Source organism: Camelus ferus, chromosome 23, assembly GCF_009834535.1.
Source record: "Camelus ferus isolate YT-003-E chromosome 23, BCGSAC_Cfer_1.0, whole genome shotgun sequence".
NCBI classification, from domain to species: domain Eukaryota; kingdom Metazoa; phylum Chordata; class Mammalia; order Artiodactyla; family Camelidae; genus Camelus; species Camelus ferus.
This window is the reverse complement of record NC_045718.1, coordinates 831,859-852,205: the sequence shown is the minus strand read 5'-3', so window position 1 is coordinate 852,205 and position 20,347 is coordinate 831,859. Positions and strand designations below refer to the sequence as shown.

At 37.4% G+C, this 20,347-nt stretch overlaps 1 long non-coding RNA gene across 1 annotated transcript in view; it reads right to left on the bottom strand.

The window, feature by feature from the left end:
* Window positions 1–230: 230 nt before the first annotated feature.
* LOC116659324 overlaps window positions 231–20,347 on the bottom strand; it is a 53,272-nt gene continuing 33,155 nt past the window's right edge. The window contains exons 2-3 of the long non-coding RNA XR_004314640.1: window positions 1,018–1,123; window positions 231–821 (exon numbers count right to left, since the gene is read on the bottom strand). This is a non-coding gene — a long non-coding RNA (uncharacterized LOC116659324). The remainder of the gene's footprint in view (window positions 822–1,017; window positions 1,124–20,347) is intronic.

The window sequence follows — 20,347 nt, the reverse complement described above, 5'->3', positions numbered from 1 at the left end:
TACTTGCCTAAGTGAACTAGTGGGTGATGAGGCTAGGGCTTAAAACTGACTCCTTGTTCTTAAGCTCTTTGTTATTTTACTTTATATATATATACATACATATATATGTGTATATATATATTATATTACAGTATGATTTTTTCATTTTTTAAAATTTATTTTTTTAAACATTTTTTATTGAGTTATAGTCATTTTACAATGCTGTGTCAAATTCCAGCATAGAGCACAGTTTTTCAGTTATACATGAACATACATATATTCATTGTCACATTTTTTTTGCTGTGAGCTACCACAAGATCTTGTATATATTTCCCCGTGCTATACAGTATAATCTTGTTTATCTATCCTGCATATGCCTGTTACAGTATGATTTTTAATTATATCTTTAACATAGCATTTTAAGAGAATCTTACTGATTTTTTCATCATCTATTGAACAGATAGGACTATATTTAGTAGCATTAGATACAGTTAAATGACCTAAACAAATTGAGGGAGGTTCATTGTCTGGCATAACGTGAAGTCTGGGGTAACTGGCTGCAGAAGTAGGTTCAGTAGTCAGCAGTGTCATCAAGGACCCATGCTCTTTCTGTCCATTCATCACCTTTAATGCAGAGGAGCGTCATCTTAGAAGTGTGATAGTCACTAGGGCTCCAAGCATTAGGTCCATATTCAAGCCAGGAAGGAGGGGAAAGCCTGGATCAGCTGGACCATCTATTGCTTTTATTGGAAAATCAGAAGCTTTCTCAGCAGTCCAAGTAGACTCCTCTTACATTCTGCTGCCCAGATCCGTCACACGGCTACACCTAGCTGCAAAGGAGCCTGCAAAGGCAAGTAATATTGTTAGCAAATCCTGTGGAAGCAGGCAATGGAGAAGGGGATTGGGATTGGGCACTAAGCCAACCAACAGTATCTGCCAAAAGTAAATGTCCAATACGGACAGTCTTAATCAGTTCAAGCTGCTATAACAAAAATACCTTAGAGTAGTGGGCTTAAACAACAAACACTTATTTCTCACAGTTTTGGAGGCTGGGGTGTCCAAGCTTAAGGTGCTGGCAGAGTCAGTTCCTGCTGACAGTCCTCTTCCTGGTTTGCAAATGGATGTCTTCTTGTTATATTCTCACCTAGTGGAAAGAGAAAGATCTTATCTTCTTTTATAAGGACATTAATCCCATCATGAGGGCTCTGCCCCCACAACATAATGTAACCCTAATTACCTTCCAAGAGCCCCTCCTTCGGATATCAGGGATTAAGGTTTCAACATATACATTTTAGGAGGGGGACACGAGCATTCAGTCCACAGCAGAAAAGATTATTTGATCAATATGTTATAGCTTTTATTAACTGGTAATAGAATTCTCATGAAGCATATTTTTAAGAGGCAAAGTCTTGTGGAAAACATAGTTTTCAGAGTGATAACAGTCCTGAGAAATTCCTGCTTGCGAGTGCATGTCTGAGGCACACAGAGAATTAAGTGTGCACAGTCGGTACCTCCATACTCTTGACAAGGATGTAGAGTGGATGAGGAAGCAATTCAGGTTAACATGCAAATTACCAGAAGGTCTATATGACACAAACAATGAAATAGTGGCAAGCAAAATGCAGACTTCAGGGGAAGGAGAAATTATTTTTCCCTAGGGGGAAAGTTTTGCAACAGAAAGGAGTTATTTGCCTATTTGGTAGAGAGTGGAAAGAGAATTTTCAAATAAATGGCTCTCTAATGGTAAAACTTCAAATAGGATGGCAAGTATGTGCAAGAGGTAATGCTCCTAAACTGCTGGTGGGGATGTAGTTTGGTGCAGCCGTTACGGAAAAGAGTATGGAGAGTCCTTGAAAAACTAAAAGTAAACTTACCATATGATCCAGCAATCCCACTCCTGGGCATATATCCAGAGGGAACTCTAATTTGAAAAGATACATGCACCCCAATGTTCATACCAGCACTATGTACAATAGCCAAGACATGGAAGCAACCTAAATGTCCATCGACAGATGACTGGATAAAGAAGATGTGGTATATTTATACAATGAAATACTACTCAGCTATAAAAAACAATAAAACAATGCCATTTGCAGCAACACGGATGGACCTAGAGATCGTCATTCTAAGTGAAGCAAGCCAGAAAGAGAAAGAAAAATACCGTATGGTATCACTTATACAGAATCTAAAAAAGTAAAACAAATGAACTTATTTACAAAAGCATAGAAAATAAACTTGAGGTTACCAAGAGGGGAAGGGGTAGTGGAGGGATAAATTGGGAGTCCCAGATTTGCAGATACTCTATATAAAATAGATAAACAGCAAAATCCTACTGCACAGCCCAGGGAAGTATATTCAATATATTGTAATAGCCTATAATGAAAAGGAATATAAAAAAGGAATATTTATATGTATATAACTGAATCACTGTGCTGTACACCAGGAATTAACACAACATTGTAAACCAACTATACTTCAATATGAAAAAATAAAATTAAAAAAAAGAGGTAAAAATGCACAGTGTAAGTAAAAACACCAAAAACTGCTGGATGAATCAGAATCTGCCTGACAGTGTTTAAGCAGCGTGGCATTGTCCGCCACTGACTGGCGCACCAGATTTCCCGTGTGACAACACGAGTGTGACCATTTTTGATCACCTCTGATGTTTCGATATCCCCATTTGGGCACCTCTGGGGTTTTCCTCTTTCTTAATTGTTTCATCAACTTGAGATTCTAGGGTGCTTGGGGACAGAAAATAATTTGGAGTGTTAAAGAAACACATAACATTTTAATTGTGCTTGGAGACAGAGAGACTCAATGAGGGAGGCTAATTAAGAAACAAATAAATGAGGAGTTCTGCTTTGCCTCACATCATATCACTATGGTTCAGAATGAACTGCTAAGCTTTATTATGAGTCAAAGAAATGGTCAGAGTCACTGCCTTACTGAACAAGACTAAGGGCTGTATGTAACATATAAAGCAAAGAGTGGAAGCAACTAGTATACTACTATAATTACTACCTTTTATTGTACATTTACTTGGGTCTTCATAAAAAACACTAATTACATACAGGGCAGACATCATGTGCTCCAGCATAATCGGTGAATACATTAATACATTATAACATTTTTTATTTAATCTTCACATCCAACAAACAAGATGGATATTCTTATTACCCTCATTTATTAAATGAAGAAATAAGAATAAGAGCACTCAGGTGTCACACACTCAGTTATATATTCCTCTCTTGGTACAACAGCCACTAAGTGACACATCTTGTTTTGAAGCATGACGTATTAGCCACACACACCCCCAGCCCTGTTTGTAACCATCGTGTACACTTTGACATTTCTGTAACCCAAAGAAAAGACAAAAGAACTTTGAATTCAAGGAGAGTCTGGCAGATTCCAGGTCTAGAGAGGGTTGTCTTGGAAACAGCAACTAAATGTAAACATGTTTGACATGGAATATTAAAAAGCACATAGAAACTATGCCATGATTGGATGCACTTAATACAGTTAGTAACACTATATGTGAATGCTTGTTTCCATAGCAGCATAATTAATGATGCTAGATGTGCGGGGCTGGCAAGCTTTTCCTACAAAGGCGATATAGTAACTATGCTCAGCTTTGTGGGTCACAGTTTGTCACAATTACTCAACTCTGCTGTCATAGTGCAAAAGCAGTCACAGACATGAATGAATGAATGTGACTGTTTCCAACAAAACTCTATTTACAAAAATGGGCAATGGTGGACTGGAACTATTGTCCATAGTTTGCACATCTTGGTGTCAGAGGGATAAAATCATTCCATTTCACTGAGGAACTTCTAAAGGAGTGGTACAATTGCAAGCAAGAAAAAACAACAGATATATTTGGAATTAAGCAATACTTGAATCTCATGTTTATGAAGGGAAGAAGGCAACATGATTTTTGTTTATACTTTCAATTGTATTAAATGATGAGTAAGAGGAAATGGACTTACGTTAAATGATAAAATAATTCAGTAATTCATAAGGAAGACTTCCTTAGCTGTTAGGTTAACTAAACATTGGACAATACTTCAGAGGCAATATTAGCACAAAAAATAATGTTTACAAGAGCTGGAATAAGACTCAATATCAATCAATCTACACATACTTAATGCTGCAAGTCCTGTTGGAGAAATACAAAGATTTTAAAAAAAGTAAAACAGAAGAAGTGAATATTAGAGAATTAAATATATTTAGTTTATGAGCACTTATGTGATTAGTTATTAAAATTATTTATTTGGTGAAGTGGAAAACAATTCCGTAGTTAAGAGTGCCTAAATTACTTCTATAATTAAAAGTCTGTAAGGCAGCCCTCTTGAGAGATAGCAAAGGAGAAAACAGATCCACCTTAACACATTTAGACTTTTTAATCATCTGAAATAATGGAACGGATCCATATAACCTCTTGAAATTAGTTATAGCTCTAATAATGCCACAGTTTTATAAAGCAAGCACCAAAATGACTACATATAGACATACACACAGACATATGCATACACATAGATAGTGTGTGCACATACACAATTTATATATAAATGTTATATATATGTGTACATTACTTATTCCCTATTCTGTCTAGTATATATATTATACATAACATAATATATACTATATATACTTTGTATATATAGTATACAATGTGTATATGATGTATTTGCTACATATTATATATAGTATACAAAATGTAAATCTACATGTGTATAGTGTACACATAGTATATGCAGAGGATATATACACATATACTGCATTCTACACATATAGAAAACAGGCTAATAAGTGATGTACAGATTACCAACATTTCCACATCATTTATCTCATTGGATCTTCACATCAACAGATGATACCAAAAAAGGCAAAGTAACTTAAAAAAAAGATAATAGAGAATAGATTTTAAGGAGACCAATTTAACTTTGCCTGCACGTAATAATTGGATGGTTTGAAGCTTCCATCCACTTCTTCCCCCACAGATGACACAGAAGGAGGAAAATGGACTCGCATCAAGTTATGCTCCAAATCATATATCTTCTATAAAATGCAGGAAAGCCCTTGAATTGGTAAACATGACTTTTGTAAGCATGCCTAAAACATATTCAATATTTGGTGGCAAGGGATTTCCATTAAGCTTTCATGGGAGTCAATAAATCAACAGAAACCACTTACTGAAACATTTTCATGGGTCCTGTGGAATTCTAAGCAAATATCAGGTTTAAGAATGAAAAGTCAGTTATATTTTCAACATAATCTAACGTTCAAAGAAGTGTAAAAGATGCTTAAGTGTTAATATTTTATGTTTCCCTGCTCTCAGCAGTAATTGCAGCCCATTAAAAAGAATGCTAAGCCATAGCTGTTAGCACTGGCACGGGCCCAAGGAAACACTGAACCTTCACAGAAGGGGGTTAATTGCTACACGAAGAGGTAATTTATTAAGGAACAGTGAAGCCCTGTGTGCTCCCCAACGTGAGGCTGAACGGTACGATCCTACGTGAATATTACATTTGATAATCGAGGCCTTTTCTGTGCTAGACTCCAGAATGAGCTAAGCTAAACTACGGAGCGATGGAGGGGAGACAGGGAGAAAGGAAAAAAAAAACTCCAACGCCATTTTTCTGCCATAAACTTGTCCTTGGTGCCCTTCAGTCTGTCGCCCCCACCACCGGGAAAGTTGGCTGCTTCCTAAATTCTTGGTGGCTGATGAGAAAGGCTCATATGACCATCAAGTGGAGGGGCGGCTTCTACTGTTCTTTATTTGTCCCAACCTGGTGCTTCGGTCCTCTTCTGAGCGTTAAACTTAATTTTCACCATTTGTCACAAGTGGTGTTTTCAGGACTTTATCACACTGAACGAGCCCTTCATTTTGATCACAGTTTAGACCAACATCATGTTAACACGTAACATGAGAAAACAGTGGCCCCCAGCATCCCTTGCTTATGGTCTCCCTTCTGGCAGAGATTCATCTCAATCCTACGGGCTCCTGGTTGTGTCCCAAGCTTATGATTTTTGTCATGAAGCAAGAGTCCAAAAGCAATTGGGAAGACAAGGTGTCTCTGAGGAATCATTTCACCTAAAGTGCTGATGGTATTCTTGGCTGCACTGACAACAAATTCTGAAGCCTTGGAGTATTAGAGAAAAAATTAGTTTTACCTCCTTGTCTCTCTTTTTAACATCTCCAAAGGCAAATTGACATTGAAGAAAAAAATCCTTTGAAAAACAGGGGAAAGGCGAAACAGTGGTTTCTCTAAAATGCATCACTGATGTGTTCCAGCTTTTTCCACTTTGTAGCTTGGTCTTTTAGCCATCCCTGGTCAAACCCTCAATAAATGAGTGTTTATGGAGTACTCATTTTGCTCCTGGCACTGGGCTGAGAGAGATGTTTAGCAGAATACAAAAGGCATAGAGCACATGGCCCTACCCTTACAGAGTGTTCAATATCGTAGGAAAGATTTAAAAAAAAAAAAAGAATTAATGTGGAACAGAGAACAAGTTTATAGTAACTATATTGGGAATGATAGCAGAGAAATACCAGCAGATTCTGATGAGTCTTTATGAGTTAAGTCCTTTGTTGAACTTCTCTCCTGCTTCACTTTTTCTCCTCCTCTGCCACTTTTTCTGTCACTCAATAGCCTCTTCTGTTCTCTCATCTCCAGATGCTCAAAGCCATTATCTAGACCTTTCACTGTCCACTTAACACCATCCAAACTTGAAGGGCTCTGTGATCAAAATTATATCTTACACTTGAGCTATTCCCTCTAAAACACTCTCATTTCTTCAATGCCAATCAGCTAGGTATTCGGGGAAAAAAAATACTAGTTAAACCAGGTTACACTCAAGCATCCTTGGCCTTCGTCTTCTGCTTCTCCTTCAAGTTCGGATAGTCTGGATGTGAAACGTTTTATCCAATTCTGAGGCTACACCCAGACCATGCATTAGATGACTGGGACGCTAAGTCTAAACCAAGGGAGAGAACGAGAGGTTTCTTTCTCAGTTTCAGAGGACTGTCCATCCCACCATCCCCTTTTCATTTACCAGCAAGTTCCAAGACTGTTCTTGACCCTTTTCTATTTAGAGTTTGACGTGCAGACTGCTGTACTTGATATTTCATCAAGGAGAAAGAGAGAATCTCTCCTTTTAAAGAGCAAAAGGAGCAGGGTGCCCCAAGTCAAGTGAACATAAAGCTAGTTCTGCTTTCCAGCGCCCAGAGGGGATGCACCTGTCCATTGCGGCCCCCCTCCCCCAAAGACTGAAGGCAGTTGGGATTCCCATTGCAGAGCAAGAAGGAGGTTGGATCCTCCGGGGTGCAGATACATGCGACTTTCTACGATCTTCGAGATACTTTCTGTTCTCCCCTCTTTCCTCTCTCTGTTTGGAACTCCAAATTCTCACCCTGGCTATAGGCAATTAGTACTAAAGATGGTAATGTATATTTATGTCTAAAAAATGTGTTTTAAAAATGATTTTTAAGTTTTACCATTCAGGGTTTTTTTTTTTTTCATTCTTTTCACCTCACAGATACTTCCTAAATCAAACCAATATATCACACAATTAGAGCAGCCTCTATTTTGGATAATTTGTCACTTGTTCCTCATCCTAGGTAGATCTGAAAGTCATTAAAGATAACTATTAAGTTCACAAAATGAAATCAAACATACACACACATGAACACAAATCCAGGAAGTTAGTCCTTTCTTTTTTCTTTTCTTTTTAAAGAAAGCTTGCCTGAATTAGACCTTATTTCCTGCAAGTACTCCACTGAGGAGTGTTTTATCTTTTTAATCTTAAAGTTTATCTTGGAATTTATCTAGAAGGAATTCTTTTGGTCATCAAGGTCAACACCCCTTTTCTTTCTCCTTGTTTTCCATTTTCTTTCTAAGGAATTGGAAGAAGATGCAGGCAGATGAGCAGTTAAGTAATCCCAGCTCTGTGCATGTCACTTGGACCAGAGACAGGCACATGTAAAGGTCTCCACTTGCCAAAAACACACCAGGGACCTCTTAAGCAATCAAGAATTGCTACATGTGTGCAAGAGCTAACATCTTGAACACAATGGAAATCTGTAATTCAGTTATCTCCTGTTTCTCATACATTTGCCCTCTGAGCATCCCAACATGCTGGAGCGTGGAAATCCAAACTAGAAACTGCTGAAGGCTCCCCTTGCATGAGGACGGGCTACGGGGTCACTCCTTCCAGTTCACAAATGAGCATAACGAGGAGGAATGGAGACTTGGCTCTCCCCTCAATGAGCCCTGGGGAGACAGGAAGGAAGGGAAAGGGAAACAATAACAAGAAGAAAAGCTAAACAAAGGATAGACTAAAATCAGAAAGAAGAGTTAGAGTAATGAAAACAAAGTAAAGAGAAGCTTAACCAAGTGTTAATTCCCATTGCTCTTAGAGTTCCCTTGGAGGGGCACTGATAGCATTCTTGGGAACTGGTCCTCAAAAAAAGGGGAAATTTCTCTGCATGAGATTAAAAAGGACTTAATTTTTGCTGTTGGACATAATTTCTACTTAAAAGGAGATTCACTACCTTTCATCTTTCTCATATGCAAGTATTCTACTTCTGAAAATGGGATCCTAAAATACACAAGACATTATTCACTACCTGCATATGGTATGAGAATTGGAAAAAAATAATCCCCCGGCATTTTTACCCACATTTATTGTAGTGGGCCAGGTCATTTTCCATAAAAATGAGTAACTCCCAGCAGGAAAAAAAATGCATAGAATGTGCTGATCTTGAACACAGAATATTTATATAATATATTTTATCACCCATAGACATTACAGAGCTAGGTTTTTCTCCTGGGATGTATTGTCAATATTTCAACGTCTGCATATGCCAAATGGAAACAAAGATTGTTTGAAAAGGTAAATACTGTGCTGTCATTCTTCCCGGCACAATACAAATGCAGTATATTTAACTAGAGTTGCTAAGAAAACTACAGGTTTTTTACAAGAAGTGGCAACTTTATGCAAATGACTTAATCCAATTAAATCCTTTTAAGGGCTACATGTTACTCAGGGTTCTTTTGATTGCAAGTGACAGAAACCTAACTCAAACTTAGAGGGAATTTGTTGGTTGATTCTGAAACATCTCAAGTTATCAAATGAATGGTTAAATAGCCAGTTTGTCGGAAGGACCAGGAGGCTGTTATCCCTCAAAAACAAATGAACCGAAGTTTCAAAACAGCTAGGACTTCATGTCCCTTAGTTTTCCTTTTCTCTGAATGTTGGCTTCTTTCTCTTTTAGTTCAGATTTTTTCCACGGTGCAGAAAACCACGACCCTTGGTCAGTCCTAGGCTTCATACTCCACAGATTTAACCACAGAAAAAGTTTTAGCCTTTTCCTTATTCCCAGTTTAAAATTCCAGGTGAAGAATTCTGAGTGGCTTGACTGTATCAGGTGCTCATCCTGCAGCCAAAGAGTCACCCTCGTATCAGCTACTAGGATACGCTCTTCCCTTGTGCTTGGCATGCCATCGCCACACGTTTAAATCCACTCAGGTGGAGTGAGTGACCTTCTTCCTTTCAGTTCAGCCCCGAGAGCAGCATCATGGTAAGGAATCCAGGATGCCCAAGGTTGTGTGTGGGAGTCCTGGATGGGCTACCTGTGAGCTGAGACCTTGAGAGAAATCACCTACCTCTTTGAGTTTGAGTTTCCTGCTCTATAAAATGGGAAAAGACACACTTTCTCAAAAAAAAAAAAAAAAAAAAAAGCAGACTGATGCAACAACATGGGTGAGTCTTCATTTAGTCAGAACTCAAGAAACCACAAGCAAAAGAGAGCATAGTATGTCATTCCATTTTTTTAAATTTTGGAAATTCTGGAAAAGGCAAACCTGTCTTATAGTGATACAGACTCAATCAGTCATTGGAGGTGTGTTGAATGAAAAAAGGACCGAGGGTAAAAAGCACAAACTTCCAGCTAAAAGATGAATGGTGTCTGAGGATCTAGTATACAACACGGTGACTAGAGTTGAAAACATTGTATTGTATAATCAAAATTTGCTGAGAGAGTGAAACTTAAATGTTCTCACACACACACACACAAAGATAAATATGTGAAGTGATGGAGGTGTTAATTAATTACATGGCTGGGACTGGGAGCAGGCCGGAAGCCTAACAGGAGGGGTCCAAAGCCAGGGTATAAAGTGTGTGGCGCCCTCTGCAGGGCCACCAGGGTCTCCAGTGGCCAACTCAGCCAGGTCTCTCCCATCAGCTTGGTTCCTCTGAGCCACATGTATCCTTTACTTCTCTCTTTTCTCCTAATGAAACCTTACTGATTCTATGACGAATCCCTCTAGGATCAACTGAATCATAAAAGGATGTTAAAGACGGACAGTGGCTTCCTGTGTCACCTCTCCAAGAGACATCTGCATTTGAATTCTCAGAGCAGAAGCAAAAGACCCCAGAGGCACGAAGCTCTAACGGAATCAGGCAGAGGCATGAGGGAGATGCTTCAGGGCTGAAGTCTCGTCCCAGCATCACTCTTGTCATCAGATGTACGCAGTTTCTATGTGCATATCAAATAAATTTGTCTTCTTAAAAAACTTCACTCATCTTCTCCTAGAAACTTTTTTTTTTTTAATGTTTGGTGAGTGAATATCAAGAGACATATCAGAAGAGAGGCCTTGATTCCTTGTGGAAGCAAGCCGCTGAAACTCCCTCATTTGTTTTTGTCAGAGGACTCAACTGCAGAACTTTGGGTTCTGGGAATTGATCAAGACCAAGGGTTTGAGGGGGAAATGAGGTCAAGGTCACTGCAACGCCACATGGCTGGGGTTCAGCTGTTAGTGTGTGGGTTCGCTTTAATCATGTGGAGCAGACTCATAAAAAAGAACACGCTATATTCTGCAAAATGAATGAAGCCCAGGACTGGGAGACTCTTGGGTGGAGTGTGTTAACCCTCTCCTGAGCCAGAAATGGGACCTCTGAGGTTTCTCGTGGAAATTAACAATATTTGTGGAATCGAAAACAGAGAAGTGGCCAAATCTTCGAAGCTGAATGAGAATGACTCATTTGGGTAAGGTACTTTGCAGGCTGTCCAAACATTACTCAGTCGCTGTCAGGACTAGAAATGTCCTTAGGTGGGCTCTGAAGAAAGCACTTTGGTTCCAAATCCTGGTGACCACAGAGAAATGAACTTCTCTGCATCTTTGCTCCCCGTGTTTTAAATAGAAGGAATAAATCTACCTCAGGTATTGTGAGGAAAGAGCTGGCTTTGGAGTGTTTTGAAAACTGTGTGTCATACAGTAAATGCTCAGTAAGTGTTCCTCACTATTATATAAGCATTGTCAACTCTTGATCCCACTTGTTATGCATCAGAATCACACAGACATCCCCAATGATGATGACCGCACAGACGTCTACCTATCGTTGGAATGAATCATCTGCCCACATTTAATTCCTGCAGCAGCAGGTTTACTTTTCCAATTATGTTGCCCAGGCTTGGCAGCCTCCAAGCACAGCCAGCCCTCAGTGAGGGGGACAGCCCACAACACACTCTCTGATGGGAAGAAGGTGGGTCTACCCCTCAGGCCTCTTCCAAATGGAAGATATTGTGGTTTGGGGAATACAAGTTGCAGGTGAGTAATCCGCCATGTGCCCTGCATCTCCGATGGCGAACGAGGCACTGACTCATGCTGAGACAGCCTTTCCTCCGGGGCTTCCCACGCCGCGCAGCAGCACTTTCCCTCCTAATCCAGCTAATTGTCTTTCTCTCCTGAGCACCCGTTATTCATTCCAGGACCAGACAGCTGTGTTTCATCACCAGGTGACCCAATTGTTCTTTTATCTGAGTCAAAGTCCAAAGACCATTCTGGACGGTCAGCCAGAAGTGTGTATATTTTTATGGCAGGATATAAAGTAAGCAAACACAATGATAAATAAAATAGAAACTGGCAAGCTGAAGCAGCAAAAGTACAATAGGGGGCCCCAGGCAGAGTGTTAAAAAATAAAACTTAACCCTTGAGAATACTCATCAAAAACTTACGATACAGGCCTAATTCACTCATTCACTCTGAAAATGACCTGGGTATTTTCAGCAAGGAGTCAAAGGCAGAACTCAGCATCACTGACAGAGTTTCTGAGAATAGTTTTCTCAAACAGTGACAAGTGCTATCTGATCTTCTAGATTTGTGGGAAGAAGAGAAGAATTGATTTCTATCAATTCAAAGTTAGAGAAAAACAGCATTGACGGTTGTGAATAAACAACTAGTTCAATTTTTTTAAATGCAAGGCAGCTGAAAAACCCTGACTTATCCTTTCAACAATGAAAGCATTTTAAAGTTTTTATTGAGAAGTGTCTGTACCCAGCCCTCTCTACATGTAGAGCATGCAATGGGAAACCACCCCCTGTTTCTATGGTTTAAAATCTGGTGAAAATGATATGTAACACACAGATAATCAGACAAATATATGGTCCAGGTTCAGACAGTGCAATGAATAAAACTGAAACAGGGTAAGATGTAGAGATAATGGGATCCAAGGGCGTTGTAGCGAGGGGCTAGGTCAGACAGAATGATCTGGATCCCTCCTTTCTCAAGCACCAGTGTTGAGTTGACTAAAGTCCCTTTGTGTGACACTGATGGAGTCAGATCCAGTGCCTCCTCCTCAGATTTGTAACTCTTTCTGACCTTTGGCCAAAGGTAGGGAAATAAGAAATGGTAATATGTGTAATTGAATCACTATGCTGCACACCAGAAATTAACACAATATTGTAAACCAACTATACTTCAATACAAATAAAAAATTTGAAAAGACCCAACAGCTTCTTCTCCCCTTTCCAAAAAAAAAAAAAAAAAATTAACATATTGGCTTTCCTGAAATCCAGCGCTAACAGACTTTTTGAAGTTTCTTTCAGCCCTGTAACAAACTCCCCTTTATCTATTTATCTTCGGAAGCTGAGATTCACTTGTCCCCAAGCAGCTTGAAAACTAGTCAGAGGGAAACAGTGACAATGCTTGAAAGGGTTTGCTATTCCTCGATTTGCAGAGTCAGTATAAATAGACTGTTTTAAAAGGTGAACTAAAAAAAACCCAAAAGGTGGAAAAATAGAGAAGCTAAAAATAAGTGACTAAAAGAGAAAAGTTCCTGTAATTTTAGGTTTAAAATATGAGGTTGAGTAATCAAGGAAAGTATTTTTACTGCCTTGTCAATATTTTTCCTGGAAGCTCAAGTAAATAGACCTTCTTCAGATCTGCAGTGTGCGTGCCTAATGGTCTTAGGTGTCTCTGACCACAGAATAACTTTATCCCAAAGAAACAGAGCAAACAGGAACTTTGTGGTTTTAGCATTCCCCACAAATAAGCAAATACATGGATGTATATAAAAAAGGTTCAGTGCCATAGGACAGACGATTTGGATCTATTTGAGAAGTGTTTCCCCTCTGGTGGAATCTTTCATATGAATCTTTCCACCCATTGAAAGATAGCTCTGCTTTCCAAGGGTGATCTCCACCATATATTCTACATCATTTGTACTCTCCTCCAGTTTACTGTTGAATGCCCAGCAGCCGTGCAGAAAGCATAAGAGAGGTTGTCCCTCTTCTAAGTTGAGTCCTCGTTCATTTCTCCTGCTGGTGAAAACCCACTGGCTTTTCATCTCCTTTCATCACCTGAATCTGTAGCCAGGAGAAGCAGGGGGTCACAAATGTTGAACAGAGTTTAAAAGGGGGGAAAATTATCCTAAGAGCCTTCGAGCACACATTGCTCCCCAGTTCTAGCTGTCCCTGGGTTTTATGAGGCACTTGCCCAAAGCCCTGCTGTTCAGGCAAGGGGAACAGCACGTGGCTTTGTTGGCAGCCAGGAGCTCTGTCTCTAATTGGGGCAGGCATCCACTGGCTGATTCATTAAGTTACTCTGATCCTAGGGTTTTACCCAAATCTATCACTTGAATAACTGGCACCTCTCAACTCATGGAACCTTGATTATTTGTTGCTGGGTAGAAAGTAGGTGCTGAGAATTGTCAGGGGAAGAAAACAAATAACATATCAGATGCCCATACATCACCTTGAAGGCCATGGATACAGTGTGTGCTTTCCAGTCAGACATGACTAATAGGTCTTCAATCTGGACTTGGCTAGTGTGCAGCCTGCAGGGTTAACAGAGACGAAGGCTCACTCTGTCTTCCAAAAAGGTCTGATGTGAACCAATATCTCCATTTGTCTGATGGCTCCTGGCTGAAAAGATTTGAAAGCTCGCTTGGAGACTGGATTTTTAAAATTGGTAGATTGGTAAAATTCATAATTTTCCCCCAGAAGAAAAAAATAATGTTGCTTTTTGAGATTATTTGGCAACTTCTGACTTCATCAACACGCCAAAACTTCCAGTTAATTCAGTCAAAAAAACCCCAGTCAGACCAGTCATTTTCAGGCAAATAAAAGCAAATACTTCTTCAAATAGCAAGTATTTCCAAGACATTGTGTGGGTTGAAAATATCAAATGCTCTAAGAAAACGTTAGATAAATCTATTGTTAATCAACCTAATATAGTTTTTCATGGAAAAACTAGCAAGCATATCCTAAAAACATCCATAACCAGACTAAAATCAAGAAGGACAGCAACTACATTTTTATACAAAGTGGCCCAAAAAGTCAAAATACAAAGATAAATGGGAATTTCTTGATGTTCTTGAATTTGAAATACTGTGGGCAGGAATAAATGAATAAGTAAATAAATAATCAGCTGAGAATTTTTCTGTCATGTTGATGAGCCTTGTTTTTATTCTTCACAGGACATATTTGAGATGACTGCACTGTAGACCAGTTTGTCCTCACCATTTGACACATCTTTGACATTTCTTCCTCCAGAAAAGCAGTAAACAGTAGGCAGACAAGCAAGAACTTTCTTCCCACAGTGTCTTGAGTCTGGTCCGGTTTATCTTTCTATAACAACGGAAACAGATGTATTCCTGTTGCTTGCAGCTTCCCAGATGCATTATTCTAAAATTCCATCTGCTGTTCAGAGATGTTGCTAGTTTTTAAAGTAGTGAGGGCTTTGCCAAGTTAATTACTTGACTCAAGACATTGCAATTTCTGCATGCAAAGCCCACACTGCAGTAGTTGGGATCCTGTCATAGTGTGCGATGATCATAAACCCTCAGCAAAGGAGACGTCCAAGTGGAACTTGGAGTTCCTGGAAGAACTGTTTGACAAGAGTAAAGCAGGTGTGGTGCTCAGAGTCAGTGATGAATAAAATTGCTTTAATCCTGCCATTGGCTTGAGTCAGAATTGATTTCAAGGCCCTGTGCAATAGTCAATGTCAGACTGTGATCGAGTATCCTTGGTTATGGGAGAAAACAGAGTTTGAACCTGGATATAAAGGAGGCAAAACCTGACAGAGTCACACTTCAATTATTAGAGAAGTCTGGTTTTAAAAGAGCATATTTCCTTTTCTCTCAATTATAGTATTCTTTCACTAAGCGTGCTTGTTTCTTCCACTAACTTCAGCCTTTATCAAAAAAGTATACATATTTTTCTTTATAATTCTCCGTACCAATATACTGAGCAACATAAACTGTAGAACGATGTTCAGTTTGAAGCTGTGTAAAACTCAACACTTACAACACAGTAAAATATACACTTTTTTTTTCAGTTGCACACAGAGCATTTAGCAAAATTGACTCCATTTTTGGGCCATAAAACTAACATTAACAAATTTAAAATAATAGAAATCATACAAAGTATGTTCTCCAATTGTAAAAGAATTAAACTAGACATTAATAACAGAAAAATACTTGAAAAATTCCCTAAATATTTTGAAATGAAAACACACACTTCTAAATAACCCATGATTCAGATAGGAGGTCTGGAGGAAATTTTAAAACACTTTAACCTGAAAAATAATTAGACTACAATATAACAACATCTGCTGGATGCAGAGAAAGCTATGATTACAATTTGCCTACATCAGGAATGAAAGATGAGATGTCACTCTTTACCCCATAGACAAAACAATAATGAAATACTACAAACAATTCTATGCCCCCAAATTCAACAGTTTAGATGAAACTGACTTATTCCTTAAGAGACACAAACTACAAAAATTTATTTGAGAAGAAATAAGTAACAAGAAACATCTATTACAGAAATTGAGTTTATAGTTAAAAACCTTTACACAAAGAAAATTCCAAGCTTGGATGACTTCACTGGGTAATTCTATCAAACATTTAAGGAAGAAATAATACAAATTCTAAACAGTCTCTACTGGAAAATAGAAGGGGAAGAAACACTCCCCAACTCATTTAATGAGCCTATTATTACCCTAATATCAAAACAAACAAAACACTACCAAAAAATGCTACAAATCAATATTCTTCATTAACATAGATACAACAACTCTCAACAAAAAATTAAATAAAATCCAGCAATATATAAAAAGGTTACTATATCATGATCAAATGGTGTTCATCGTAGGATTACAAACTGATTCAAAATTTAAAAAATTCAACCCATATAATTCACTATATTCACAGACTAAAGAAGAAAAAACTATACGACCATTCAATATATGTAAAAAAGTTTTTGACAAAATTCTACACATTGATGATTTTTAAATCTCAGCAAACTAGGACTGTGAGAGAATGTCCTTCACTTCATAAAGGGCAGCCATTAAAAAACAAAACAAAAAATAAAAGAAAACAAAACCAAAACACTCTGCAGCTAACATCTATATGCTTCTCCCTAAGATCAAGAACAAGGCAAAGATATTCCTTCTCACTGACTCTACACAGCATTACATTAGATGTCCTAATCAGTGCAATAAAATCAATGCAATACAAAGAGATAAGGTGTATACAGATTAGAAAAGAGAAAAATAAAACTGTCTCTACTAAGACAAGATGATTTTCCACATAGAGAATTCTAAAGAATCTACAAAAAGATAATAGAACTAATAAGTGAGTTTACCAAAGTTGCAGGAAACAAGGTCAATACACAAAAATCAGTTGTATTTCTATAAATTAACAGTAAAGAGTAGAAGTTCAAAAAACATACCACTTATAATAGCACTAAAAATACAAAATTCTTAGGTATAAATCTATTTTAAAATGTGCAAGATCTCTCTGTTAAAAAGTACAAATCACTGATCAAGGAAATCAAACAAGATCTAAATAAATGGAGAGATATAACATGTTCATAAATGGGAAGAGTCAATATCACTAAGATATTACTGCTTCTCAAATCAATCTATAGATTTAACGCAATCTAAGTAAAAATCTCCGCAAGCTTCTTTGTAGATATTGTCAAGCTGATTCTAGAATGTATACAAAAAGTTAAAGAAAGTCAAAGAGCAAAAATATTTTTGAAATATTTTCAAATATTTTCAATTTTTGAAATTGAAAAACAGCAAAGTTCAAGAAATAAAACCATCTCACTTCAAAAGTTACTGTATTCTTACTACAGCCCAAACCCCCATAAACATAGACATAAAAATTCTCAACAAAATATTCACAAATGAAGTCCAGTAATATATAAAAAATGTTGATATCATAATCAAGTGATGTGTATCACAGAAATTCAAAATACACAACCAATAATCAAAATAGTATGTATTAGTAGAAAGACACACACAGGCTAGGATCTCATAAAGTTGAAATCGAGGTTCCATCCGAGCTAGGCTCTCAGCTGGAGACTCTGGGGAAGAATCTGCTTTCAAGCGCATATGGTTGTTGCCAGAAACCAATTCCTTATAGTTGTAGAACTAAGGTTTCCTTTTCTTGCTGCCTTATAGAGACCAGCTGCAATCTTTGTCATGTTCACCTCTCCATCTTCAAGCAAGCGACAGCATATCAAATCCTTCTCATGCTTAGAATCTTTTGGATTTCCTCTTTTGCTACCAGCTAGAGAAAACATTCTACTTTTAAAGGGTTTTGCAAATTAGCATTTTGTTTGGATACTGTAAGGTTAAAGATAAAAGTAACTGCACACAAATACTGTATTCAAGATAGTAAATAAGATGAGGCCCACCTGGATAATTTCCCTGTTGGTAAATCTGAAAGTCAACTGATTAGTAACCTTAATGATATCTATATAATCCTTTATGCCAGTGTAAATTAACATAATTAAGTACATTCACATAATTAAGTACATTCACAGTGCCACAGATTAAAGCAGGAAATCTTGAGGGAGCCAAGTTGGAATTCCTCCTGCTACATCATCTATATGCAAAAGAATGAACCTCAAGCTGTTATTTGAAAACTTATACAGAAATTAACTAAAAATGGATCACAGACCCAAATGTAGGGCATAAAACTTCTAACATTTCTAGAAGGAAATATAAGAGGAAGTCTTTCTGATCTTCAGTTAGGCAATGAGTTTTTCTGTATGACAACTAAAGTATAATTCATTTTAAAAGAATCAATTATTTGGGCCTTTTCAAAATTGAAAACTTTTATGCTCTGAAGACACATTTAAAAGAATAAAGACATGCCACATTATGGGGAAAATATTTGTACTTTCTATTTCTGACAAAGGATTTATTTTCAGATTATATAAAGAACTCTTGAGACTCAACAACAAGCAAAGAACCCAATTAAAATTGGACAAAAAATGTAAACAGATACTTCATCAAAGAAGATATGTAGATAGCAAATAAGTATTATTAATCATTAGGGAAATGCAAGTTAAATTCATAGTTAGATATGACTGTACCCCATCATAATGGAAAATTTTTTGTAAAAAGCTGACATACTAAATACTGGCAAGAATGTGGAATATTTGAAACTCCCATACATTGCTGGTGGGACTATAAAATTGGTACCATCACATTAGAAAACAGTTTGGTAGTTTCTTATAAAGTTAAACATACAATTGCCACACAGTCCAGGAATTCAATCCAAAATAAATAAAGACTAATGTTGATGTAAAAGCTTACATGTAAATGTTTATAGCAGCTTTGTTCATAATCACCCCAAACTGCAAACAATTCAAGTGTCCTTCAACTGATGAATAAACAAACCGTGGTACATTCATAGCATGGAATACTACTCAGCAGCCAAAAGGAACAAACCATTGATTCAAGCAACCACATGGGTGAATCATAAATGTGCTTTGCCAAGTGAAAGAAGCCAGGTCTCTAAAATTCCACATAAAAGTCAGATCTGAAAAAGTACATGCTGTGTGATTCCATTTATATACATTCTGGACAAGGCAAAACTATAGGGACAGAAAATAAATCAGTAGTTTTCAGAGGCAGAGTGTGGAGAGTTGATTTAAAATAAGCAGCAAAGGTAACTTTGGAAATGATGAAATTGTTCTGTGTCACGACCATGATGGGGAAAATATATTCATCAGAATTCATAGAGCTATACACCATAAAGAATAAACTTTGCTGTATGTAAATCTTTCAAAAAATCAACCAGGATGTTGTTATGAGGACCCAAAATGGAATACAGACTTAACAAATGAACCTAACTCTATCACAAACTAATAGCGTAGCTACACCAAGTGAGTAGAGAAGAATTAACTTGTTATTTTGGAAAACAGTATTTTGGTCAGATATGCTAAGACTAAAGAATAAAAGAACTGTACAATACACTAGTTAGTAAATTTGCTTTTCTTAGAGGAATAAATTACCAATTCTGTGTTTGTACTAGGGTTGAACAAATAAATAAATATACTGGAAATAATGAGAGCCAAGTTTCCCACTGTTGGAGAAAAAAAGTTATAAATAAGCAAAGGGGAAGGCTAGAATGAATACCATGGTGTTGGACTAGAATCAAAGGTATCACTATCAACTCATTTTTTTTAAATATAAATGCAAATAGAAACAGAAATAAACATAGATGTATGTGCATGCAAGAGTTACTGTATACATACATATACTTCCAATCTCTGTCCATTGAAAGGGTCTAGAAGTAATGACATAGTTGCAACAATGAGCACACCTAGCATCCAAATCTTTCTTTCTAAGTATCATTTTCCAATAAAAGGAACCAGGGGCCTTTGGAGAAGTGGTTGATTCTAGGGCTGAGCAGAGAAAATACAAAATGAAACTTGGTGCCAGAAAGTAAGGAAATGGTCCCACGAGATGGAAGCAGGGATACAAGAGCCAACCTAAACGAACTCCAAATGACCAAATCTGGACCAGTTTTGGCAACAAAAATAACTATTAGATTTATCCCATAAAATATAATAAATAACCTTGTGTCTATACCGATATGTAAATATTGAATAAACAAATAAATGAAGAAGGGACAGCTTTTCCTTACGGAAGAATTCCAACTAATAAGTATAGAAGGAATGAAAATTAACATTAGATCTATTAACTGATGCTAAAATTAGTAGGTGAAAATTTGAAAAGAAGTAGGGTATTTGCACAATCTCAAAGTACTTCTTCAAGAT